Genomic DNA, 25,495 nt, shown 5'->3' with positions numbered 1-25,495 from the left:
ACGCTACGTCTTTGGGCAAGACTCGTCGCCGCTGACGCAAGGTTACTCACACGATAGTGATGAACGGTCGTTTTAAGGCAGTGTAGTGGGGGACTTCGCGAGTTTAGCCCCTTTTTCGACGTCGCTGGGTGGCAATCCCAGTTTCCCTGCCGACAGCTGCTTGGAAAGCACGGGTAGCTTGTCGAGCATCTGTAGTTGAGTGGTTTGTGACTCAGTAGTGCAGTAGGCAGCGCCTAAGTCTCATAATCTTAAGGTATGCCGGCACGATTCCCGGTCGATGCATTATTTTGCTCTTGTGGCAACAATGCTGCCGCGCGGATTGCTCGCTTGAGATGGGTCAGCCTCAGGACCTTATAGCTGTATAGCTGCGGCTGCAGTTTAATCTAGAGAGTCGGGACAGCACGTGTAGCAAGACAACAGATTCTTCAGAAAGCGCAAACTGTCTATCTCTAATATGTGAGACTTACCGAGTTTCCTGCGAGGTCGTCTCCGGCGTGCCTCGGTAGCGCAGTAGGCAGCGCGTAAGTCTCATAATCTTAAGGTCGTGAGTTCGATCCTCACCCGGGGCATTCAGTTTTCTGCACATCATGGCTGCATTAAGGGCGTTGCTGTTGCTAGGAAACGAACTTAACTGTTGTCCGTTATCCACACGGAGTCCACGCCTCAGCGTCAAAATGTTTACTTCCAATTATGACGACGTAACAACTTTGATATTTCTCCTCCGTGTTACAAGCAAAATGCGATGCACACAGCAATGGACAGTCAATTTTGAACTGTGCGCCATGCCGGTCTGTAGGCGCGGATATGATCGCAAGCAGAGAACAGCACTGAGTCCAGATTCAGCACAAAATACAATAAGAGACGGAGTAAATCTCACCGCTGTAGAGCAAGTCCTGTGTGGTCTAGTGGCTAGGATACCTGGCTTTCACTCAACAGGTCCGGCTTCGATTCCCGGTACCGGAACGGAACTATTTGCGCACACAACGCTCCATGTTTTGGTCTTCGAACTGTCGTTGGTCGCCCTTCTTCCTTGGCTTCAACCGAACGCAATCGGGGAAAGCAGGCACGTGATGCAGTTACTGTCAGCACCGGAATAAAGGGAGAAGAGGCACTGGTCCGCTGTTGGGCTGCTACCAGCGTCAGTGAGTAGTCGGTGCAGTCGCCAGTAGCGCCAGAAGCCTACACACACCTTCCACTTAATCACGTTGCTTGAAACCGCTCCAACCACAACAAGCGAAAGCCCGGATAGCTCAGTCGGTAGAGCATTAGGCTTTTAACCTAAGGGTCCAGGGTTCGAGTCCCTGTCCGGGCGAAGATTTTAACGCTTCCGTAATGGCTCGTCTCGTAGCGATAGTAGCCCTGTCGTAATCAGTGCACGGTTTTACGTTTCCTGTCGGCATTCTGCGCAGACGCAACCGGTCGGGTTTTTCACGATTCGAAGGGCACCTGTTGGACAAGCAGTCGTGGCCGAGTGGTTAAGGCGTCTGACTAGAAATCAGATTCCCTCTGGGAGCGTAGGTTCGAGTCCTACCGACTGCGTCCGATTTTTCTTTTCTTGTTTTGGAAGAAGAAGCAGAAAATATCGCGTTTTGGTACCTCGCCACACCTCACCTCTCACAGCCGTTTATAGTGCCTGTCCTTTAGATAAGGGCGATTTCCAAGCGTCAGCTTTCGCGTCAGCCGAGCAAAGTCGGGACAAGTCGGGACATACTACAGGATGGTGCAACGACGAAAAAAAAAAAAACCTTAATTTAACAGCAGGAGCCCACATAATGATACGGAAAAGTTAGCGCCACTTGCGGTGGCCGGGAATCGTACCCGGATCAACTGCTTGGAAGGCAACTATGCTCAACAGTACAACACCACCGCACTGCCGCTGCTCGCAACGCCGCGCTGTGTCGGCTTCCCGCCCGCCGACGGCGGCCCACGGCTATAGGAGCTGCAGGCGCATTACGAGGTAGGAGGGTGCATCCACACGCATTCGGGCAGCGCCTCCAAGCACGCTACGTCTTTGGGCAAGACTCGTCGCCGCTGACGCAAGGTTACTCACACGATAGTGATGAACGGTCGTTTTAAGGCAGTGTAGTGGGGGACTTCGCGAGTTTAGCCCCTTTTTCGACGTCGCTGGGTGGCAATCCCAGTTTCCCTGCCGACAGCTGCTTGGAAAGCACGGGTAGCTTGTCGAGCATCTGTAGTTGAGTGGTTTGTGACTCAGTAGTGCAGTAGGCAGCGCCTAAGTCTCATAATCTTAAGGTATGCCGGCACGATTCCCGGTCGATGCATTATTTTGCTCTTGTGGCAACAATGCTGCCGCGCGGATTGCTCGCTTGAGATGGGTCAGCCTCAGGACCTTATAGCTGTATAGCTGCGGCTGCAGTTTAATCTAGAGAGTCGGGACAGCACGTGTAGCAAGACAACAGATTCTTCAGAAAGCGCAAACTGTCTATCTCTAATATGTGAGACTTACCGAGTTTCCTGCGAGGTCGTCTCCGGCGTGCCTCGGTAGCGCAGTAGGCAGCGCGTAAGTCTCATAATCTTAAGGTCGTGAGTTCGATCCTCACCCGGGGCATTCAATTTTCTGCACATCATGACTGCATTAAGGGCGTTGCTGTTGCTAGGAAACGAACTTAACTGTTGTCCGTTATCCACACGGAGTCCACGCCTCAGCGTCAAAATGTTTACTTCCAATTATGACGACGTAACAACTTTGATATTTCTCCTCCGTGTTACAAGCAAAATGCGATGCACACAGCAATGGACAGTCAATTTTGAACTGTGCGCCATGCCGGTCTGTAGGCGCGGATATGATCGCAAGCAGAGAACAGCACTGAGTCCAGATTCAGCACAAAATACAATAAGAGACGGAGTAAATCTCACCGCTGTAGAGCAAGTCCTGTGTGGTCTAGTGGCTAGGATACCTGGCTTTCACTCAACAGGTCCGGCTTCGATTCCCGGTACCGGAACGGAACTATTTGCGCACACAACGCTCCATGTTTTGGTCTTCGAACTGTCGTTGGTCGCCCTTCTTCCTTGGCTTCAACCGAACGCAATCGGGGAAAGCAGGCACGTGATGCAGTTACTGTCAGCACCGGAATAAAGGGAGAAGAGGCACTGGTCCGCTGTTGGGCTGCTACCAGCGTCAGTGAGTAGTCGGTGCAGTCGCCAGTAGCGCCAGAAGCCTACACACACCTTCCACTTAATCACGTTGCTTGAAACCGCTCCAACCACAACAAGCGAAAGCCCGGATAGCTCAGTCGGTAGAGCATTAGGCTTTTAACCTAAGGGTCCAGGGTTCGAGTCCCTGTCCGGGCGAAGATTTTAACGCTTCCGTAATGGCTCGTCTCGTAGCGATAGTAGCCCTGTCGTAATCAGTGCACGGTTTTACGTTTCCTGTCGGCATTCTGCGCAGACGCAACCGGTCGGGTTTTTCACGATTCGAGGGGCACCTGTTGGACAAGCAGTCGTGGCCGAGTGGTTAAGGCGTCTGACTAGAAATCAGATTCCCTCTGGGAGCGTAGGTTCGAGTCCTACCGACTGCGTCCGATTTTTCTTTTCTTGTTTTGGAAGAAGAAGCAGAAAATATCGCGTTTTGGTACCTCGCCACACCTCACCTCTCACAGCCGTTTATAGTGCCTGTCCTTTAGATAAGGGCGATTTCCAAGCGTCAGCTTTCGCGTCAGCCGAGCAAAGTCGGGACAAGTCGGGACATACTACAGGATGGTGCAACGACGAAAAAAAAAAAAACCTTAATTTAACAGCAGGAGCCCACATAATGATACGGAAAAGTTAGCGCCACTTGCGGTGGCCGGGAATCGTACCCGGATCAACTGCTTGGAAGGCAACTATGCTCAACAGTACAACACCACCGCACTGCCGCTGCTCGCAACGCCGCGCTGTGTCGGCTTCCCGCCCGCCGACGGCGGCCCACGGCTATAGGAGCTGCAGGCGCATTACGAGGTAGGAGGGTGCATCCACACGCATTCGGGCAGCGCCTCCAAGCACGCTACGTCTTTGGGCAAGACTCGTCGCCGCTGACGCAAGGTTACTCACACGATAGTGATGAACGGTCGTTTTAAGGCAGTGTAGTGGGGGACTTCGCGAGTTTAGCCCCTTTTTCGACGTCGCTGGGTGGCAATCCCAGTTTCCCTGCCGACAGCTGCTTGGAAAGCACGGGTAGCTTGTCGAGCATCTGTAGTTGAGTGGTTTGTGACTCAGTAGTGCAGTAGGCAGCGCCTAAGTCTCATAATCTTAAGGTATGCCGGCACGATTCCCGGTCGATGCATTATTTTGCTCTTGTGGCAACAATGCTGCCGCGCGGATTGCTCGCTTGAGATGGGTCAGCCTCAGGACCTTATAGCTGTATAGCTGCGGCTGCAGTTTAATCTAGAGAGTCGGGACAGCACGTGTAGCAAGACAACAGATTCTTCAGAAAGCGCAAACTGTCTATCTCTAATATGTGAGACTTACCGAGTTTCCTGCGAGGTCGTCTCCGGCGTGCCTCGGTAGCGCAGTAGGCAGCGCGTAAGTCTCATAATCTTAAGGTCGTGAGTTCGATCCTCACCCGGGGCATTCAATTTTCTGCACATCATGACTGCATTAAGGGCGTTGCTGTTGCTAGGAAACGAACTTAACTGTTGTCCGTTATCCACACGGAGTCCACGCCTCAGCGTCAAAATGTTTACTTCCAATTATGACGACGTAACAACTTTGATATTTCTCCTCCGTGTTACAAGCAAAATGCGATGCACACAGCAATGGACAGTCAATTTTGAACTGTGCGCCATGCCGGTCTGTAGGCGCGGATATGATCGCAAGCAGAGAACAGCACTGAGTCCAGATTCAGCACAAAATACAATAAGAGACGGAGTAAATCTCACCGCTGTAGAGCAAGTCCTGTGTGGTCTAGTGGCTAGGATACCTGGCTTTCACTCAACAGGTCCGGCTTCGATTCCCGGTACCGGAACGGAACTATTTGCGCACACAACGCTCCATGTTTTGGTCTTCGAACTGTCGTTGGTCGCCCTTCTTCCTTGGCTTCAACCGAACGCAATCGGGGAAAGCAGGCACGTGATGCAGTTACTGTCAGCACCGGAATAAAGGGAGAAGAGGCACTGGTCCGCTGTTGGGCTGCTACCAGCGTCAGTGAGTAGTCGGTGCAGTCGCCAGTAGCGCCAGAAGCCTACACACACCTTCCACTTAATCACGTTGCTTGAAACCGCTCCAACCACAACAAGCGAAAGCCCGGATAGCTCAGTCGGTAGAGCATTAGGCTTTTAACCTAAGGGTCCAGGGTTCGAGTCCCTGTCCGGGCGAAGATTTTAACGCTTCCGTAATGGCTCGTCTCGTAGCGATAGTAGCCCTGTCGTAATCAGTGCACGGTTTTACGTTTCCTGTCGGCATTCTGCGCAGACGCAACCGGTCGGGTTTTTCACGATTCGAGGGGCACCTGTTGGACAAGCAGTCGTGGCCGAGTGGTTAAGGCGTCTGACTAGAAATCAGATTCCCTCTGGGAGCGTAGGTTCGAGTCCTACCGACTGCGTCCGATTTTTCTTTTCTTGTTTTGGAAGAAGAAGCAGAAAATATCGCGTTTTGGTACCTCGCCACACCTCACCTCTCACAGCCGTTTATAGTGCCTGTCCTTTAGATAAGGGCGATTTCCAAGCGTCAGCTTTCGCGTCAGCCGAGCAAAGTCGGGACAAGTCGGGACATACTACAGGATGGTGCAACGACGAAAAAAAAAAAAACCTTAATTTAACAGCAGGAGCCCACATAATGATACGGAAAAGTTAGCGCCACTTGCGGTGGCCGGGAATCGTACCCGGATCAACTGCTTGGAAGGCAACTATGCTCAACAGTACAACACCACCGCACTGCCGCTGCTCGCAACGCCGCGCTGTGTCGGCTTCCCGCCCGCCGACGGCGGCCCACGGCTATAGGAGCTGCAGGCGCATTACGAGGTAGGAGGGTGCATCCACACGCATTCGGGCAGCGCCTCCAAGCACGCTACGTCTTTGGGCAAGACTCGTCGCCGCTGACGCAAGGTTACTCACACGATAGTGATGAACGGTCGTTTTAAGGCAGTGTAGTGGGGGACTTCGCGAGTTTAGCCCCTTTTTCGACGTCGCTGGGTGGCAATCCCAGTTTCCCTGCCGACAGCTGCTTGGAAAGCACGGGTAGCTTGTCGAGCATCTGTAGTTGAGTGGTTTGTGACTCAGTAGTGCAGTAGGCAGCGCCTAAGTCTCATAATCTTAAGGTATGCCGGCACGATTCCCGGTCGATGCATTATTTTGCTCTTGTGGCAACAATGCTGCCGCGCGGATTGCTCGCTTGAGATGGGTCAGCCTCAGGACCTTATAGCTGTATAGCTGCGGCTGCAGTTTAATCTAGAGAGTCGGGACAGCACGTGTAGCAAGACAACAGATTCTTCAGAAAGCGCAAACTGTCTATCTCTAATATGTGAGACTTACCGAGTTTCCTGCGAGGTCGTCTCCGGCGTGCCTCGGTAGCGCAGTAGGCAGCGCGTAAGTCTCATAATCTTAAGGTCGTGAGTTCGATCCTCACCCGGGGCATTCAATTTTCTGCACATCATGACTGCATTAAGGGCGTTGCTGTTGCTAGGAAACGAACTTAACTGTTGTCCGTTATCCACACGGAGTCCACGCCTCAGCGTCAAAATGTTTACTTCCAATTATGACGACGTAACAACTTTGATATTTCTCCTCCGTGTTACAAGCAAAATGCGATGCACACAGCAATGGACAGTCAATTTTGAACTGTGCGCCATGCCGGTCTGTAGGCGCGGATATGATCGCAAGCAGAGAACAGCACTGAGTCCAGATTCAGCACAAAATACAATAAGAGACGGAGTAAATCTCACCGCTGTAGAGCAAGTCCTGTGTGGTCTAGTGGCTAAGGATACCTGGCTTTCACTCAACAGGTCCGGCTTCGATTCCCGGTACCGGAACGGAACTATTTGCGCACACAACGCTCCATGTTTTGGTCTTCGAACTGTCGTTGGTCGCCCTTCTTCCTTGGCTTCAACCGAACGCAATCGGGGAAAGCAGGCACGTGATGCAGTTACTGTCAGCACCGGAATAAAGGGAGAAGAGGCACTGGTCCGCTGTTGGGCTGCTACCAGCGTCAGTGAGTAGTCGGTGCAGTCGCCAGTAGCGCCAGAAGCCTACACACACTGAAGCAAAGCAAGCGCTGTATCATGTATAAGATACAGAGGCGAGCGAGTGCACGGGACTTACCCTAGTTCACTGCTAGTAGCGTCACGTCATCGTAACGCGCCTGCATATAGTATTGCACCACATTTAACATAAAAGTAAAAATTAAGATTTGTGTGTAAAACTTTGTTAAAGTATAGTTCTATGTAATAATGTTTCAGGTAACAAATCTTAATGTTATAAAATTAGTAGTTTACGTAAAATTCACGTTTTGAAAGAAAAATAGGAGGCGCTAAATAATGACGCTAGGAAGCCAAAATTTGGTGAGAAGGTGCAGTAAGAAGTCATTAATGAGTGGTGCTGGTTTCCAAAACCGTAAAACTAAAATTGACTCCAGAATCCGCGTTTTTCGGAAAAATCAGAGGCGCGAAATAATAGAGCTACAATATTGAAAATTGGTAGGATGCTTCAGTTCACCCTAATAATAATAATGGAAATACCACAATCAGTTACCTCTTCTAGTTTTTTAGTAATTTAGTAAAAACTACTTTTGTGAGTAAAATGTACATAAGCATTATAGATTAAGTACTTTAAATTTTAATGATAAAACAAATTCTTTAAGACCAATGATCAGATAGGACAATTAACAAAGCTACACCAAGTTTTAGTCTTGTAGCATAATTAACAGCTGATACAAGTCTTGATGAAGCTATGGTTCAGAGGTAACAATCTACCGTTAGTTCCATTGTAAAAATTCTAGAGAGTAAAGTTTTAATTTTAGCGGGCTGAGATTTTCTACGTGCTTCTGTACTGCTCAGATGTATGTATACAAAAATTGAGAAGTTTGTAAAGCTATTATTAAATGTGATATTTAAGATTATGTGCCTGAGATAGCGGTCATTTGGAGGCCGCAGGCATCTGCATATGAACGGAAAGAACAGATGCTCTCTTGGCGGTACGCGCCGGAGCTATATAAAAAGAGCGGCAGAGGCAGTAGTAAGCTCACTCCGCATTAGACCAACGCCTAGTCCACGCGAGCTTAACGTCCGATCGCGCCTCGCCTCGGGTGACGTCATAGCGGGCTGTGACATGCGCGTACTTAGCAATGTAAACGGACATTGAAAATCGCGAGGACTGTACACCGTCCTGGATCGTTTAGACTTCGGTAACAAACTGTTATTGTGCCGTCCGTGTGAAGTATAATTCCGCGTGGCAAGTGGTGACTAAATCCACTTTTAAGGCGAGCATTAATCTTTTTTTTTAACATTATTGCGAACTATTAATAGAGCACCGTTAGTTAGAGTAATGAACTATTCGGGAGGAACTTGCTGTAGAAGTCGCCTCTGAACTATTAAACGATTGGCTGAATTAACAATATTTAATGTCTTTAGCATTTTCAGAAGTTTCGAGTAATTTGTGTGAGCCTTTAAGATAATAAAATCTTGTTTGGAACTTTAAATTTTATTGAAGCAGCCCTAATCCCGTGAAGAACTATGGATATTTTTCGTTTAGCTGGGCTGTACAGGAATGTGGCCGTGCAGACTGGGAACTAAGGTCAGTAAGTTTCCCTTCGCTTTCTGACTGGCCACCAAATTAGTTGCCAGGCTCGCGTGATTTAAGGTGGCAATGTTCAACTTTCATTCAACATTAAACAACGACTTCTTCGCCGTCCCACATATGTTGCATCGGCAATAGTCTGTTACGTGAAATGAACATTCAAACAACCCATTCGACAACTTCTTCGCCGCCCCACATATGGTGCTTATCGGCCGGGAAAACTGAATTAAAAGCAAATAAAAGTGCTCGATGTGTGAAAGCGATTGGTATAAATTAACGAACTCGGTAGGCAATAACAGGACACTGAATTGAACTAGTGTGGGAACAGTGTTACCAGTAAAGGCAGGTGTAGTGTATAAACAATAAGTGTCTACCGCTGTACGTTGGTTAGTGACGATGGTGAGGAAGGCGACGATGCTGGATCGCGGCTGCCGACGGCGCTGAGACTAAAGGAAGACGGTGCGTCATCGCGGAGCTGAGCTGATCTGCGAGACAGCTGCCGGCTGCGCCGAGCGGTCAACGGTGCCTTGCTGCCCCCCCCTGGAGCTATTGCAGTAGGCGATTCCTGTGGCGGTACTCTACGCTACGGCTGCTGCTGCTGCCTTCAATACGTCGCGACGCGTCGCATCACGATTGCTGGTACACCGCGACGACATCATTCGTCGAAATCAAGCATTTAAGTTAAGTCAAAGACTTTTAAAATATTTATTAACTGCTGCTAACAAACTAAAAGATATGGAAAGTAGTGTACATTTCAGAAGGGAACCGGTCTCTGACCAAGAATCCTCACGATCAGGAATTGAGTTTAATGAGGATGGTTCCATTAATCCCTCAAATATTGAACTAGAACGTAATTTGTCACCAGTAAATTATGACTTTAATTTAAATGAGAGTGCAGGGATGCAATCAATAAGTGAAATAGAAGTCAAAAGGGAGCCAGTAGAGTTGCTAACTTTGTCAGGTAGTGAAACTGAGCTCAATTTATCTCCAGCTCAGTCAAGTCAAGAGATACAAAGTATCAAGGTAGAAGCTCCGGATTGGATGCAAATACTGTTTGCCAAACTCGAATCAAACCAAAATAAAATTGAGGCTAAAATTGAAAATAGTAATAAAGAGTTGGAGAATAAAATTGAGGTTAGTAATAAAGGGTTGGAAAATAAAATTGAGGATAGTAATAAAGAACTAAAAGAAGAACTGCAATCAAAATGGAATAGTTTGAATTATAAGATAGATGCTATTCATCATGACATTCAAGTAAAAGTAGGGCAACAGTTAACTAAAATGCATAGTACTTTCAAATGTGAAATAGATCAAATTCAAAAAAATTATCAAGAGGCAGATGAACTTTTGGAAGTGAGGTTGTCCGAAAGATTGAGCAACGAGTCCAAACTTTGCTCTGACAAAGTTAAAGAGGTACAAATTAAAGTAGATACTTGTCAGAAAAACATTGAGAAAGTAAAAGAAACCTGTACCGAAATTCGTGGTGCAGTGGAACAAAGATGTTCTGCCAGGATAGAAGCAGTAGAGTCACAAGTAGAGGAATTAAATACTAACATTGCTAACCTAGAAAATAGAGTAACCTCTGTTAATTCTAGTCATTCTACTGTACAGCATGTGACTTCAGTTGACGCCGCTTTTATAGGGTGTCGACAGTTTTTGCGCTTTGATCCTGATAAGTACATTCACCCTCTTGAATTTTGGAATGACTTTGAGGATGTTCTCCCCAACACTTGGTCAGAAAGAGAAAAAATTTCATTTATAAGAAGTCATTTGTCAGGTGATGCTTTGCGATGGTCAGCGGATGTAATGATCAAATGTAAAACTTTATCTGAATTTAAGTCTGCATTTCTCAACGAATACTGGTCACATAACAAACAAAATGATGTGTTAAGGGAATTCTGGAGTGGTAAGAAGTTTTTCCCAGGGCATGAATCAGTAAAGGATTTCGCTAGGAAGTGGGTTTCAAGACTGTCACATTTGACAGAAAAGATGAAGCCAGATATGATCATTATGGGTTTAGAAGGTAAGCTGCCGTGGTACTGGCAGAAGAGGATCATTTCCGCCCCTAGAGATAATATAGACAAATTTATTGAATATCTGGAAAGAGTGGAAAGAGTAGCTGCTGCTGAGGAGCAGGTGCAGCAGAATAACAAATCTTCTAACAATCACGTACAAAATAATGGAAACGTGAACGTTAGAAATATGGAAGTTAGGCACACCAAAACAAACTATCGAAACCAAAGCCGTGGCAGAGGAAGAGGGGGTAGATACTCACCACGCTTTCGTAACAACTACTATGACGAAAGTGGAGAAGTAAATACTATGCCATTAAGACAAGAAGGGAGTCATGATGCTACTATATCTAGTGGTGTCACAGATGAACACAACAGGCCGCGTGTGGGAAACTAAATCCCGTCTATGAGGAAACTGGCGCTCACCAGGCGGTAACAGTAACACAGCCAGTAACGGAAACACAGACAATCAGCCAACATACACAGACAGACAACATGGATGACGAAATAAATACAGATAATACCAGTGATGTGTTAAGCCACTCTCACAAAATAGTGGATAGTATTTTGGATACACTAGAAAAATGGGTCAAGGAAGAACAGGAACTCAAGGTAGATAATGGGGAAGAAATAGATAATGGGTTTGAGTCTGATGGGAATAATGATGAAGTAAAAGCTTACATCTTCGATGAAAATGGCAATCTAAAAGCTGAAGTAGAAGTAGCAGAAGTAGAATCAGTACTGCAAAACTTTAGAGAGGAGGAAATGATGAATGAAGGGGGTAGAAATAGTAACGAGGTGAAAGAATCTAGTAGCTGTGTAAACGTGCCACAAATGGTTGAAGGTGACGACATTCTTATGAACAGCAATATTGCGCAGGGACGCAGTTGCTCAGAGGTAGAGGATAGTTTGGCTGATGTGCAGCAAACAAAAGTAGAAAAAGTCGTCAGATGCTTCGATTTAAAGTTAGTGGACAGATTAGAGAAAGCAGCTAAGATTATAGAGCATGATGAGCCCCAGGATGTAAATGTAAATGTAATTGCAATTGATCAGAATTACTTTAGCTGGAAGAACATAGAACGAGATTTATTAGACGAGGTGTGTGAGCAACCTGTTCAATGTAAAATAACTCACCCTGTTATCAAAGTAAACATATCAGGAGTCACTGTGCGTTGTCTGCTTGACAGTGGCAGTGAAGCAAGTGCTTTATCACAAACATTTTTTGACACCATACCCAATAAAGAGAAGTTAACAGTTATGAAAGTAAGTGGCTTAAAGATTATAGGTGCTACTGGAAAAGTCTCTAGACCAGTTCAACACGAAGCTTTGATACCCATTGGTATAAATGACGTAGTAATAGATCATCCTTGTTTGATTGTGCTAGGCTTAAGTGTTGATATGTTGATTGGTACTGATTTCTTATCAAAGTACCAGGGAAAGATCAATTTTGATCAGAACAACTTAATTTTAACTTTACCTGACTCTAAAGTGATAAGAGAGTCTTTTATAGGAAGTCATATAGGCGGTAGTAATGAAACTTGGGAACTGCCTATTAGAGTAATAAAGAATAAAGGATACTTGCAGGAAAATTTGGTTTTCAGTGAGAATGAGGAAAGTGCTAAGGTTGAAGAGAGACACATCCTAAAGGAAATAGAGGAAAAGGTACAATCAACAAAGCAAATTGCTGACGAACAAAGATACAGAGGTGAGCTAGTGCTGGTCAAAACAAAAGAAAAATCAAAGAAAATTTCTGCAGAAACTAAAAAGTTTATGCATGTATATCATGGACCATTTAGAATAGTAAGTAAACCTCATGCAAATGCCTATCGTTTGGAATATCCAAAGAGTAAGAGAGAACTAGGTCTAAGAAATATTGTGGATCTAAAGGAATTTAAAATTAACAGTAATTAATTACTGTAGGGAGTCTGCCACTCTTTGGCGGATACACGGTTTGGCGTACCGTGCAGTCCCAGCTGGGTGAAACTTTATTTCTTTTTCAAGTTTCATTCCCTTCTTCTGGTCTATCATAACAGGTAAGAATCACATATGTCTTCATGTTGTATATATGCTATTAGGTTTTAAGTATTCTTAGTAAGGATCTACCTAGTGAATGGCAAAACAAAAGTCTGAGTACCAATAAGAGGCAAACATGGCTAAAATAAATAAATTAAAATATTTCATGTAATTGTAAAGGGTTAGAAACTACAACTAAGAGAGACACTTTGCAGTATACGAAGTACGGTATGAATATGAATAATCCATGAGATTATGCAGAAGGTAGTATGTTGCTAGAAATAAGGTTGTCTGAAGGAAAACAGCGTAAGAAGGTAATGCTCATAGAGGCAAGCAATGGCGTTTTAGAATTAAATAAATGGAGATGTGTGGAAGTGGTGTGAGGATCGCACCAAATATATAGAAACAGGACGTCAATAGGCTGACAAAAGGAAAAGGGAGAAAGAAGTGGAGAAATGAAGTATTTTGAATCTGGAAGAAAAGGGAGAAAATGAATAAGGTGAAGAAGTGAAGTAAGTAAATTGAAGTAAATGATGTAGGATTAAAGAATAATTCCCTCACGTCTCGTGAAATGGTGAAAAACGCTAAATCTTGCTTGAGGCAAATAAATAGTTAAACAGACAACAGAAACACACAAATATTGGAAAATGCAGAAATTTCGAATCGGTATACTGAAAATAACTAATTTCTTTAGTAATTCATACAATAAAGCAAAGTACTGGTCAGCAAATGACTTCTTTGATGAACTAATCCATACGATAATTAAGCCAGAGTACATTAAAACTAAAAGGTTACTCAATTTTCTAAGTTGAAGCAAGATCTTAATATATTAATTTGCTAAAAGAATTTTCACTATTTAGGAACCTAAAAGATTATTTATGAAAAAAGAAAGTAGGAGCTATTGTATCAGATACAACTTAGTGCTAAATGTCTTTCTGACAACTTCACAATTAGTAAAATAGTGCCAGAATATAAACTATAAAATGTACTTTGTCCTACCTTAGATATAAGTTGAAAACAGAAACTTAGACTGTATTGTCTGTTTCTCAGGGACATGCAGGCTGCATGAATGACTGACAACAAGCGGTAGGGAGATTGGAAGTAGAGACGCAAACCACAGTGAATACAATTTCCTCCCACAATTTTGTCAATCAGTGAAATTAAATGAGTGTTACAATAGGACACCCACCACAGTGCCGAGTATTATAGTAAAAGAAAAAATGTGAGTGCGTTGCTGTGATAAAAGTCGTGTGTATTTTCTTTTTCAGGAAGAGACTGATTTTTAAAGAAAAAAAAATAACTATTTTGTAACCATTGAAAAATTTATATTTCCATGTAAATGTATGTAAATAATTTGTGAATATCTTCTGTACTAGGTTTTCTATGTGTATATGAATATGGTTATTTTGTGTATGTAGTAATAAGGAATTTCCTAAGAAGAAGCAACTTAAGTTGAAAGAGGTATACTAAAGTAATCCATCGCTTGTTTGTTCTTTTAGAAATTTAATTTTGTTCAAAAATAGATTTTCACGAAAATTAAAAAGGGGGTGATGAAGCAAAGCAAGCGCTGTATCATGTATAAGATACAGAGGCGAGCGAGTGCACGGGACTTACCCTAGTTCACTGCTAGTAGCGTCACGTCATCGTAACGCGCCTGCATATAGTATTGCACCACATTTAACATAAAAGTAAAAATTAAGATTTGTGTGTAAAACTTTGTTAAAGTATAGTTCTATGTAATAATGTTTCAGGTAACAACTCTTAATGTTATAAAATTAGTAGTTTACGTAAAATTCACGTTTTGAAAGAAAAATAGGAGGCGCTAAATAATGACGCTAGGAAGCCAAAATTTGGTGAGAAGGTGCAGTAAGAAGTCATTAATGAGTGGTGCTGGTTTCCAAAACCATAAAACTAAAATTGACTCCAGAATCCGCGTTTTTCGGAAAAATCAGAGGCGCGAAATAATAGAGCTACAATATTGAAAATTGGTAGGATGCTTCAGTTCACCCTAATAATAATAATGGAAATACCACAATCAGTTACCTCTTCTAGTTTTTTAGTAATTTAGTAAAAACTACTTTTGTGAGTAAAATGTACATAAGCATTATAGATTAAGTACTTTAAATTTTAATGATAAAACAAATTCTTTAAGACCAATGATCAGATAGGACAATTAACAAAGCTACACCAAGTTTTAGTCTTGTAGCATAATTAACAGCTGATACAAGTCTTGATGAAGCTATGGTTCAGAGGTAACAATCTACCGTTAGTTCCATTGTAAAAATTCTAGAGAGTAAAGTTTTAATTTTAGCGGGCTGAGATTTTCTACGTGCTTCTGTACTGCTCAGATGTATGTATACAAAAATTGAGAAGTTTGTAAAGCTATTATTAAATGTGATATTTAAGATTATGTGCCTGAGATAGCGGTCATTTGGAGGCCGCAGGCATCTGCATATGAACGGAAAGAACAGATGCTCTCTTGGCGGTACGCGCCGGAGCTATATAAAAAGAGCGGCAGAGGCAGTAGTAAGCTCACTCCGCATTAGACCAACGCCTAGTCCACGCGAGCTTAACGTCCGATCGCGCCTCGCCTCGGGTGACGTCATAGCGGGCTGTGACATGCGCGTACTTAGCAATGTAAACGGACATTGAAAATCGCGAGGACTGTACACCGTCCTGGATCGTTTAGACTTCGGTAACAAACTGTTATTGTGCCGTCCGTGTGAAGTATAATTCCGCGTGGCAAGTGGTGACTAAATCCACTTTTAAGGCGAGCATTAATCTTTTTTTTTAACATTATTGCGAACTATTAATAGAGCACCGTTAGTTAGAGTAATGAACTATTCGGGAGGAACTTGCTGTAGAAGTCGCCTCTGAACTATTAAACGATTGGCTGAATTAACAATATTTAATGTCTTTAGCATTTTCAGAAGTTTCGAGTAATTTGTGTGAGCCTTTAAGATAATAAAATCTTGTTTGGAACTTTAAATTTTATTGAAGCAGCCCTAATCCCGTGAAGAACTATGGATATTTTTCGTTTAGCTGGGCTGTACAGGAATGTGGCCGTGCAGACTGGGAACTAAGGTCAGTAAGTTTCCCTTCGCTTTCTGACTGGCCACCAAATTAGTTGCCAGGCTCGCGTGATTTAAGGTGGCAATGTTCAACTTTCATTCAACATTAAACAACGACTTCTTCGCCGTCCCACATATGTTGCATCGGCAATAGTCTGTTACGTGAAATGAACATTCAAACAACCCATTCGACAACTTCTTCGCCGCCCCACAACACCTTCCACTTAATCACGTTGCTTGAAACCGCTCCAACCACAACAAGCGAAAGCCCGGATAGCTCAGTCGGTAGAGCATTAGGCTTTTAACCTAAGGGTCCAGGGTTCGAGTCCCTGTCCGGGCGAAGATTTTAACGCTTCCATAATGGCTCGTCTCGTAGCGATAGTAGCCCTGTCGTAATCAGTGCACGGTTTTACGTTTCCTGTCGGCATTCTGCGCAGACGCAACCGGTTGGGTTTTTCACGATTCGAGGGGCACCTGTTGGACAAGCAGTCGTGGCCGAGTGGTTCGCATTACCGCTTGCGACGCGGCAGCGTGCGGACGTTCGGAGCGCTCAGTGTCACTTGCTTGTTTACGTTGTATTTGTGCTTTCTGTTTCACGTGATTGTGCGTGGTTGTGTGTTCGTGTCGTTGTTTGAAGTATTTGCTGTATGCAGTTAGCCCATTTGGGTTAATTTGCAAAATGGTTCTCACGATTCCAAGGAAAAATACCCTGCAGTTCGAGTTTGACAAGGCTACACGATCAGTTCAGCCAAGTTCACTGGAAGTTCATGAATGGATCGTCGATACAATAGGCATAACCACTGATCAAGTTCACACTGCCTACTACGACCTGGATTTATACTGCTTTTTTGTGAAGCTTCTGAATCCCCTCTTACTGGAACGTCTTTTGCAGAAACATGGCGGCGGCGTCGATTTCCGGCATCGCGACGGCACTGTGAGTACTGTCAAAATTACTAACGCTGATGTCGAGATCTCCAACGTTCGTATTTACAACCTGCCCCCTGAAGTAGACAACTGTTTCTTAAAAGATGTGCTCACTAAATATGGCGAAGTGCGTAACATTCGACTTGAAAAGTGGTCCAGGCAACATAAGTTGCAATGTTTTTCTGGTATCAGATCGGTTGAGATGCAAGTCAAAGTCAACATCCCATCGCATGTATTTGTTTGTGGTTATAAGGTGCAGGTTACCTATTCCGGACAAGCTTCTACGTGTTTTTTCTGCAATGAAAGTGGTCATTTACGGCAGAATTGCCCCCAAAGGGTGACCGTCTTAAAGCCTACTTTCCAGCAACGTAAGAGACTCACTTTAGCTGATTTAGTGACAGGTACTCAATTAACAAGTACTGGGCCGCCCCCCTCCAGTGATACTGTGACTGTACATGAAAAACCTTTTGAAGAAGAGTTCCCTGCTATTCCCCTTGCGACGGGCGGGGATCAGAACCCTCTCACCCGTCCCGTCACTGCGGTAGCGTCCAAGAGACGTCGAACGTGCGACAGTAGTAGTTCCGATGAAGGCGTCTCCGTACCGGTAACACCTGCCACACTTGATATCAAACAACCGGCAGGAGACACTGAGCTTTCGCATGACGCTCTACCAGAATCAAGCGTTGAAGTTGATACTTCTTCGCCCGCTGACGGTAGTGCTGCGCCCCAGGTTGGTTGTTGCTTACCATCCGCGTCTATCGCGTCGGCTCTCCAACCGACCGATATTGAACCTCAGCACGTTGCCCACAGTTACGTCGGCGGGGTGTGCCCAAGTTCACAACTCGTATCACAGCAATGCGACACTGACAACAAACACGCTGACGAGTGTGTCAACACAGAGCGAGATCTCAGCCTTGCTTGTCAACAACCTGACCGAGAGAGTGTTTCCACACAATCCCAACGTGTGGCCAAACAAGAACTTAGCGTGTCTCTGGAAGGGTTATCCGGCGAGACGCAACTGCACGTTGCTGTCGCAGGGCAACCTGCACAGAAGTCCTGTGTAGATTCTCCGATGCCGCTTTCTGCGGAAAAAGTCGCCAGTGGCGGGAGGAACAAAAAGAAATTCCAACCGAACTTGAATGTACCACGCAGCAAACACAAACAGCAAGCCCTCTCGGATGCAAACGATGGTGATGGCCACTCTCCACCAGCTGTTTCACGAATGGACTGGTTTGCTGGAGACGATGATCACGTTAATTTAAAGTAGCTCCGTAAACTACATGGCACAAGCGTACAAGTTCCTGAGTGTTAATGTAAACAGGATCACGTCTGATTTGAAACTTGCAGTCTTTAGGCAGTTCGTATATGAGTCTGCCGCTGATGTACTTCTATTGCAGGAATTCCTTCTTTCAGATCTGGTCATTCCCGGTTTCCACTGTATTACCAATGTTGCTTTCGAGCTTAGCACTGGTACAGCCATTCTCGTGCGTGAGGGCATCCCCGTCTCGGACGTTGAAACACTGGAGTCAGGGCGTGGCATATGCTGCAAAATATTCGGCGTCACGCTCGTGAACCTATACGCGCCCTCCGGGAGTGACCACAGGTTCGCAAGGTCCGAGTTCTTTAAAGACGAACTAATTTACTTGCTTCGTAAAAATCCGACTGCCCTTGTATTAGGCGGAGATTTTAACTGTGTTGTGCATCAAAAAGATCAGAGGCCAAATTTTAACTATTGTAAGGAGCTTCATGATCTGGTTTTACGAATGAATCTCCAGGATACGTGGGAACTCCTTCACCCTACCCTTGTGAAATTTACATACTTCACTTCCACCTCGAGTAGCCGCCTCGACAGAATATATGTGTCTTCTCAGCTCGGAGAACATGTTGTTGATTCAGAGGTCATTCCCGTCCCATGTAGCGATCACTGCGCCTACGCAACCGTCATACAACTGGACAGACAACCCACCAAACAATTCAGAGGTCACTGGATGTTGAACTTTTCCCACCTTCAGGACGCCGATCTCGAGGAACTTGTCACACGAACTTGGACTTTTTGTCTTCGCTCTGTCAATAGGTACCGTACGAAAGTAGAGTGGTGGACGTCCTTTGCTAAACCAAAGTTGCGACGGTATTTAATTTCGTACTGTAATACGCAATCGAGGGATGCAAAGAAGACCACGGAATTTTATTATTCAATTTTAAGGGAGCTCTACGACAAATCTGGCGTCAATAATATTTACACTGCTCAAATAAAGCAAATCAAGGCTAAGATGCTCAGTATCAAACGTAAACAACTAGAAGGGTTAAAAATCAAGTCCAAAGTCAACTCTTTGGTTCAATCTGAGACAACTTCCATGTACCATCTTATTAAGCATCAGACCAACCGTAGACGCTTATTTATAGACGAACTGGCAACTGATAACGGGGAAATTCTCACTCGGCAAACTGACATAGTCACGGCAATTCAGAGATATTATCACGGCCTGTATTCGGACTACCCAACCAATGATGGCTTGACTGCTACTGTACTCCAATTCATGGACACGCCCGTTACTGCGGATGATAATCGTGACTTTCTGGCTCCGTTTAGTGTCGAGGAGACTTTAGAACTTATTGTTAAGTCGCCCGCTAACAAAGCCCCAGGACTGGACGGCCTACCCAAAGAGTTTTACCTTCGGTATTGGGATGTAATTGGTGTTACATTTACAGAAATTTTAAATGAAATCATTGCCGGGGCGCCTGTTCCTAATGCGATGAAGGAGGGTAAAATTGTCCTTGTTCCCAAACGCAAAGGGTGTAAGCGATTTGATAATCTGCGCCCGCTCACCCTGCTTAATTTTGACTACAAAACTATAGCCAGAGCTGTTAACGCCCGAATGTCGCCGCTCCTTCACAAAGTTGTCTGGCGGCACCAGGCCTGCGTGCCAGGACGGAATGCCATGTCTGCGATGTCTGAAATTAGGGACCTAATCTCCATTGCCTCAGTCACCAACCTGAATTGTGCCCTGCTATTTCTAGACTTTCATAAAGCCTTTGATCATGTGAACCACCGCTATCTTTTTCACATACTGGACAAAATTGGACTCGAGGAAGGGGCATTAAAAGTCCTTCGCAATTTGACATCTGGCATATCGGCGAGGATACAAGTCAATGGACAGCTGACGCAACCAATATCCATTCAGCGGGGTGTCCCCCAGGGCAGTCCACTCTCTATGTCACTTTTTGTGCTGTCACTGGAACCCTTCCTTCGGTCTCTTTATCACCATTTGTCAGGTGTGTCAATGTCAGGTCACACATTCATCGTCCGTGCATACGCTGACGATGTTGCCGTTCTGTTACGCAGTGACGACGAGGTGGTCCGTATTAAACGGGCGATCGACCAGTATAGTGCAGTGTCTGGAGCACAACTAAGTGACCAGAAATGTAAAGTGCTCGATCTCAAGGGTTTTGAGAGCTTAACTATACCGTGGGCGCATCTTGTGGAATCTCACAAACTACTAGGAATCACCTTGAATAGGTGCCCTCTGAAAATGGCGGCCTCCAATTGGAAGTCAGTGACGCATCTGATACAGGGTACCATTATCGAATGTCGCTGGCGTGCTGTGAACATTATAGAAAAAATTAGGATTCTCAATACCTACATCTTCTCCAAGGCGTATTATGTTGCACAGTTTTTTCCCATTCCCAAGCTTCAGGCCAGAAAGATCATGCAGGTTGCCAATCAATACATCTGGAAGGGAAACATATTTAAATTGTCCTCCGATACACTAGCCAAGTCGAGAACTACTGGTGGGCTTGAGTTGGTTAACATCGCCGGGAAGGCAATGGCCTTGTACGTCAAGCGGACCACGACTTTACTGCATGACAGCCACTGCACTGTTACTCAAAAGTTGTACCTCACAGTGCGTCCAGCGAGTGTGCGACCTCCTATTGACGTTGGAAGAATCCATTACAAATTGAAACACATCAGGGAATTTTTCCTTCATGTTAGTTATACAGATGTTGGTGTTCTACGGCGCCGACCACTGTCAACTCGCGACTTGCAACGTGAGTGGGAAAAGTCGGCGACCCCAAATACAATAGAACGGAAGTATCCGACTACTGACTGGAAAACGGTATGGGCCAACATCAGCTTGAAAGTACACTCTTCGGATGTTGCTTCAACTTGGTACAGGGTGGTAAATAACACAATTGCCACTAATGAAAAACTACATGCAATTGGGTTAAGTGACACAAATCTCTGCCTCTGTTGTGGACTCGTCGATTCTCTGATCCATCGGTTTACTTGCGGGGGCCATGCACTGAATTGGCGATGGGTCAAGAAAAGGATTGCGGTACTGTCAAGGAGCGCGGAAGACAATCTGCAACTGGATATCCTACTGCGTCCCGACAAAAAGTTTTATCCAGCCACGAAAAACATTACAGTAATGTGGATCCTAGGGCACTACGTCAACTACATCGTTAATGTTCGTGGAGAAGACGATTATATTAGTTTTCTGACCTACATGGAGCTGGCATACTGGAAGATTCAATGTGTCACTAACAGTAAAAAATTATTCGGAAACATGATGGACATCACCTTTGAAAAACATGGCATAGGATGACCACATTGGATGACCGAAGCCAATCAAGAGGAAATCTATTCTGTTTTATTCTATTTTTTCTTAAGTTACACTTTCTATTATACCTGGTCAGTTTACTTCTTTTCATTAGTCTCCTTATATTTGTTTGCTTATTCGTGTCAATTTCACACTTCTAACGGAAGAGCTAAGTATTTCGATATGGATCAACACACACCACTGACACACGACAAAGAAGAAATGTTCTTTTCCAAATGTGTCAGCACTATATACCTCGGAGCAGAGGAGAAACAACTATAAAAATATTAATACTATAACAAAATAATATATGTATAAAAACTGTCTGCTTGGAGAAGTGACTCAGGGATGCGCAGGGGGAGCCATCGTGGACAGGCCTCGGGATTCGACCCCTGCCCGCTTTGTCTCCACCTGCACGGAACTGACCACTCACCAATTCTTTTACACAAGAGCCAGGAAAAAAAAAGTGGTTAAGGCGATTTATATAAAAAAAAAGCACCCTGGCTAGCTCAGTCGGTAGAGCATTATCTAAAGAAAAAAGAAAAAAAAATGTGGCCTAATGCATAAGGCGTAAAAAAAAAAAAAAAAAAAAGTGGTTAAGGCGTCTGACTAGAAATCAGATTCCCTCTGGGAGCGTAGGTTCGAGTCCTACCGACTGCGTCCGATTTTTCTTTTCTTGTTTTGGAAGAAGAAGCAGAAAATATCGCGTTTTGGTACCTCGCCACACCTCACCTCTCACAGCCGTTTATAGTGCCTGTCCTTTAGATAAGGGCGATTTCCAAGCGTCAGCTTTCGCGTCAGCCGAGCAAAGTCGGGACAAGTCGGGACATACTACAGGATGGTGCAACGACGAAAAAAAAAAAAATCTTAATTTAACAGCAGGAGCCCACATAATGATACGGAAAAGTTAGCGCCACTTGCGGTGGCCGGGAATCGTACCCGGATCAACTGCTTGGAAGGCAACTATGCTCAACAGTACAACACCACCGCACTGCCGCTGCTCGCCGCGCCGCGCTGTGTCGGCTTCCCGCCCGCCGACGGCGGCCCACGGCTATAGGAGCTGCAGGCGCATTACGAGGTAGGAGGGTGCATCCACACGCATTTGGGCAGCGCCTCCAAGCACGCTACGTCTTTGGGCAAGACTCGTCGCCGCTGACGCAAGGTTACTCACACGATAGTGATGAACGGTCGTTTTAAGGCAGTGTAGTGGGGGACTTCGCGAGTTTAGCCCCTTTTTCGACGTCGCTGGGTGGCAATCCCAGTTTCCCTGCCGACAGCTGCTTGGAAAGCACGGGTAGCTTGTCGAGCATCTGTAGTTGAGTGGTTTGTGACTCAGTAGTGCAGTAGGCAGCGCCTAAGTCTCATAATCTTAAGGTATGCCGGCACGATTCCCGGTCGATGCATTATTTTGCTCTTGTGGCAACAATGCTGCCGCGCGGATTGCTCGCTTGAGATGGGTCAGCCTCAGGACCTTATAGCTGTATAGCTGCGGCTGCAGTTTAATCTAGAGAGTCGGGACAGCACGTGTAGCAAGACAACAGATTCTTCAGAAAGCGCAAACTGTCTATCTCTAATATGTGAGACTTACCGAGTTTCCTGCGAGGTCGTCTCCGGCGTGCCTCGGTAGCGCAGTAGGCAGCGCGTAAGTCTCATAATCTTAAGGTCGTGAGTTCGATCCTCACCCGGGGCATTTAATTTTCTGTACATCATGGCTGCATTAAGGGCGTTGCTGTTGCTAGGGAACGAACTTAACTGTTGTCCGTTATCCACACGGAGTCCACGCCTCAGCGTCAAAATGTTTACTTCCAATTATGACGACGTAACAACTTTGATACTTCTCCTCCGTGTTACAAGCAAAATGCGATGCACACAGCAATGGACAGTCAATTTTGAACTGTGCGCCATGCCGGTCTGTAGGCGCGGATATGATCGCAAGCAGAGAACAGCACTGAGTCCAGATTCAGCACAAAATACAATAAGAGACGGAGTAAATCTCACCGCTGTAGAGCAAGTCCTGTGTGGTCTAGTGGCTAGGATACCTGGCTTTCACTCAACAGGTCCGGCTTCGATTCCCGGTACCGGAACGGAACTATTTGCGCACACAACGCTCCATGTTTTGGTCTTCGAACTGTCGTTGGTCGCCCTTCTTCCTTGGCTTCAACCGAACGCAATCGGGGAAAGCAGGCACGTGATGCAGTTACTGTCAGCACCGGAATAAAGGGAGAAGAGGCACTGGTCCGCTGTTGGGCTGCTACCAGCGTCAGTGAGTAGTCGGTGCAGTCGCCAGTAGCGCCAGAAGCCTACACACACCTTCCACTTAATCACGTTGCTTGAAACCGCTCCAACCACAACAAGCGAAAGCCCGGATAGCTCAGTCGGTAGAGCATTAGGCTTTTAACCTAAGGGTCCAGGGTTCGAGTCCCTGTCCGGGCGAAGATTTTAACGCTTCCATAATGGCTCGTCTCGTAGCGATAGTAGCCCTGTCGTAATCAGTGCACGGTTTTACGTTTCCTGTCGGCATTCTGCGCAGACGCAACCGGTCGGGTTTTTCACGATTCGAGGGGCACCTGTTGGACAAGCAGTCGTGGCCGAGTGGTTAAGGCGTCTGACTAGAAATCAGATTCCCTCTGGGAGCGTAGGTTCGAGTCCTACCGACTGCGTCCGATTCTTCTTATCTTGTTTTGGAAGAAGAAGCAGAAAATATCGCGTTTTGGTACCTCGCCACACCTCACCTCTCACAGCCGTTTATAGTGCCTGTCCTTTAGATAAGGGCGATTTCCAAGCGTCAGCTTTCGCGTCAGCCGAGCAAAGTCGGGACAAGTCGGGACATACTACAGGATGGTGCAACGACGAAAAAAAAAAAAAAAAACCTTAATTTAACAGCAGGAGCCCACATAATGATACGGAAAAATTAGCGCCACTTGCGGTGGCCGGGAATCGTACCCAGATCAACTGCTTGGAAGGCAACTATGCTCAACAGTACAACACCACCGCACTGCCGCTGCTCGCAACGCCGCGCTGTGTCGGCTTCCCGCCCGCCGACGGCGGCCCACGGCTATAGGAGCTGCAGGCGCATTACGAGGTAGGAGGGTGCATCCACACGCATTCGGGCAGCGCCTCCAAGCACGCTACGTCTTTGGGCAAGACTCGTCGCCGCTGACGCAAGGTTACTCACACGATAGTGATGAACGGTCGTTTTAAGGCAGTGTAGTGGGGGACTTCGCGAGTTTAGCCCCTTTTTCGACGTCGCTGGGTGGCAATCCCAGTTTCCCTGCCGACAGCTGCTTGGAAAGCACGGGTAGCTTGTCGAGCATCTGTAGTTGAGTGGTTTGTGACTCAGTAGTGCAGTAGGCAGCGCCTAAGTCTCATAATCTTAAGGTATGCCGGCACGATTCCCGGTCGATGCATTATTTTGCTCTTGTGGCAACAATGCTGCCGCGCGGATTGCTCGCTTGAGATGGGTCAGCCTCAGGACCTTATAGCTGTATAGCTGCGGCTGCAGTTTAATCTAGAGAGTCGGGACAGCACGTGTAGCAAGACAACAGATTCTTCAGAAAGCGCAAACTGTCTATCTCTAATATGTGAGACTTACCGAGTTTCCTGCGAGGTCGTCTCCGGCGTGCCTCGGTAGCGCAGTAGGCAGCGCGTAAGTCTCATAATCTTAAGGTCGTGAGTTCGATCCTCACCCGGGGCATTCAATTTTCTGCACATCATGACTGCATTAAGGGCGTTGCTGTTGCTAGGAAACGAACTTAACTGTTGTCCGTTATCCACACGGAGTCCACGCCTCAGCGTCAAAATGTTTACTTCCAATTATGACGACGTAACAAATTTGATACTTCTCCTCCGTGTTACAAGCAAAATGCGATGCACACAGCAATGGACAGTCAATTTTGAACTGTGCGCCATGCCGGTCTGTAGGCGCGGATATGATCGCAAGCAGAGAACAGCACTGAGTCCAGATTCAGCACAAAATACAATAAGAGACGGAGTAAATCTCACCGCTGTAGAGCAAGTCCTGTGTGGTCTAGTGGCTAGGATACCTGGCTTTCACTCAACAGGTCCGGCTTCGATTCCCGGTACCGGAACGGAACTATTTGCGCACACAACGCTCCATGTTTTGGTCTTCGAACTGTCGTTGGTCGCCCTTC

General features: G+C 45.8%; 15 non-coding genes across 15 annotated transcripts; all 15 read left to right on the top strand.

The window, feature by feature from the left end:
- The first annotated feature begins 496 nt into the window (after window positions 1-496).
- Window positions 497-569, top strand: Trnam-cau (transfer RNA methionine (anticodon CAU)). Its single transcript has one exon. It is a non-coding gene; the product is annotated as a tRNA-Met (tRNA).
- Window positions 570-1,239: 670 nt separating this feature from the next.
- On the top strand, window positions 1,240-1,312 carry Trnak-uuu (transfer RNA lysine (anticodon UUU)). The gene has a single exon. It is a non-coding gene; the product is annotated as a tRNA-Lys (tRNA).
- A 145-nt stretch (window positions 1,313-1,457) lies between these two features.
- Window positions 1,458-1,539, top strand: Trnas-aga (transfer RNA serine (anticodon AGA)). Its single transcript has one exon. It is a non-coding gene; the product is annotated as a tRNA-Ser (tRNA).
- A 957-nt stretch (window positions 1,540-2,496) lies between these two features.
- Trnam-cau (transfer RNA methionine (anticodon CAU)) lies at window positions 2,497-2,569 on the top strand. The gene has a single exon. It is a non-coding gene; the product is annotated as a tRNA-Met (tRNA).
- Window positions 2,570-3,239: 670 nt separating this feature from the next.
- On the top strand, window positions 3,240-3,312 carry Trnak-uuu (transfer RNA lysine (anticodon UUU)). The gene has a single exon. It is a non-coding gene; the product is annotated as a tRNA-Lys (tRNA).
- A 145-nt stretch (window positions 3,313-3,457) lies between these two features.
- On the top strand, window positions 3,458-3,539 carry Trnas-aga (transfer RNA serine (anticodon AGA)). The gene has a single exon. It is a non-coding gene; the product is annotated as a tRNA-Ser (tRNA).
- Window positions 3,540-4,496: 957 nt separating this feature from the next.
- On the top strand, window positions 4,497-4,569 carry Trnam-cau (transfer RNA methionine (anticodon CAU)). The gene has a single exon. It is a non-coding gene; the product is annotated as a tRNA-Met (tRNA).
- A 670-nt stretch (window positions 4,570-5,239) lies between these two features.
- Trnak-uuu (transfer RNA lysine (anticodon UUU)) lies at window positions 5,240-5,312 on the top strand. The gene has a single exon. It is a non-coding gene; the product is annotated as a tRNA-Lys (tRNA).
- Window positions 5,313-5,457: 145 nt separating this feature from the next.
- Trnas-aga (transfer RNA serine (anticodon AGA)) lies at window positions 5,458-5,539 on the top strand. Its single transcript has one exon. It is a non-coding gene; the product is annotated as a tRNA-Ser (tRNA).
- A 957-nt stretch (window positions 5,540-6,496) lies between these two features.
- On the top strand, window positions 6,497-6,569 carry Trnam-cau (transfer RNA methionine (anticodon CAU)). Its single transcript has one exon. It is a non-coding gene; the product is annotated as a tRNA-Met (tRNA).
- Window positions 6,570-16,089: 9,520 nt separating this feature from the next.
- On the top strand, window positions 16,090-16,162 carry Trnak-uuu (transfer RNA lysine (anticodon UUU)). The gene has a single exon. It is a non-coding gene; the product is annotated as a tRNA-Lys (tRNA).
- A 6,799-nt stretch (window positions 16,163-22,961) lies between these two features.
- Trnam-cau (transfer RNA methionine (anticodon CAU)) lies at window positions 22,962-23,034 on the top strand. Its single transcript has one exon. It is a non-coding gene; the product is annotated as a tRNA-Met (tRNA).
- A 670-nt stretch (window positions 23,035-23,704) lies between these two features.
- Window positions 23,705-23,777, top strand: Trnak-uuu (transfer RNA lysine (anticodon UUU)). Its single transcript has one exon. It is a non-coding gene; the product is annotated as a tRNA-Lys (tRNA).
- Window positions 23,778-23,922: 145 nt separating this feature from the next.
- Window positions 23,923-24,004, top strand: Trnas-aga (transfer RNA serine (anticodon AGA)). The gene has a single exon. It is a non-coding gene; the product is annotated as a tRNA-Ser (tRNA).
- Window positions 24,005-24,965: 961 nt separating this feature from the next.
- Trnam-cau (transfer RNA methionine (anticodon CAU)) lies at window positions 24,966-25,038 on the top strand. Its single transcript has one exon. It is a non-coding gene; the product is annotated as a tRNA-Met (tRNA).
- Window positions 25,039-25,495: the final 457 nt, after the last annotated feature.

This window comes from Schistocerca gregaria, chromosome 3, assembly GCF_023897955.1.
Source record: "Schistocerca gregaria isolate iqSchGreg1 chromosome 3, iqSchGreg1.2, whole genome shotgun sequence".
In the NCBI taxonomy this organism is placed as follows: domain Eukaryota; kingdom Metazoa; phylum Arthropoda; class Insecta; order Orthoptera; family Acrididae; genus Schistocerca; species Schistocerca gregaria.
Note: the sequence above shows the minus strand (reverse complement) of the source record. Positions and strands in the feature narration are given on the sequence as shown.